This window comes from Harpia harpyja, chromosome 13, assembly GCF_026419915.1.
Source record: "Harpia harpyja isolate bHarHar1 chromosome 13, bHarHar1 primary haplotype, whole genome shotgun sequence".
Lineage (NCBI taxonomy): Eukaryota > Metazoa > Chordata > Aves > Accipitriformes > Accipitridae > Harpia > Harpia harpyja.
In genome coordinates, this window is record NC_068952.1 from 17,432,683 (window position 1) to 17,432,987 (window position 305).

Here is a 305-nt window from a genome sequence, read left to right on the forward strand (position 1 = left end):
AGCGTGCCTGCGCCCGGGCAAGAGCTGGGCGTTGCTGTGCATGCGTGTGCGGGCGGCGGGGCCAGGGCCAGCGGCCGCTCACGCACGCCGGCTCCAGCCCCGCAGCCCCCGGCGGCCGTCCGCCCGCCCGCCTCGCCCCGCCGCCAGCCCACGGGTGGGCCTCCGCCCCGCGGAGGGTGGGGGGGCCGCTCCCCGCCTCCGCCCGGCCCCGCGCCCGGGAGGGCGCTTCCCCTGAGCGGCGCGGCCGCGGCCGGGGGAAGGCGGCTCCCGCCGGGCCCAGCGCGGCGGCGGATGGCGGGGGGGCC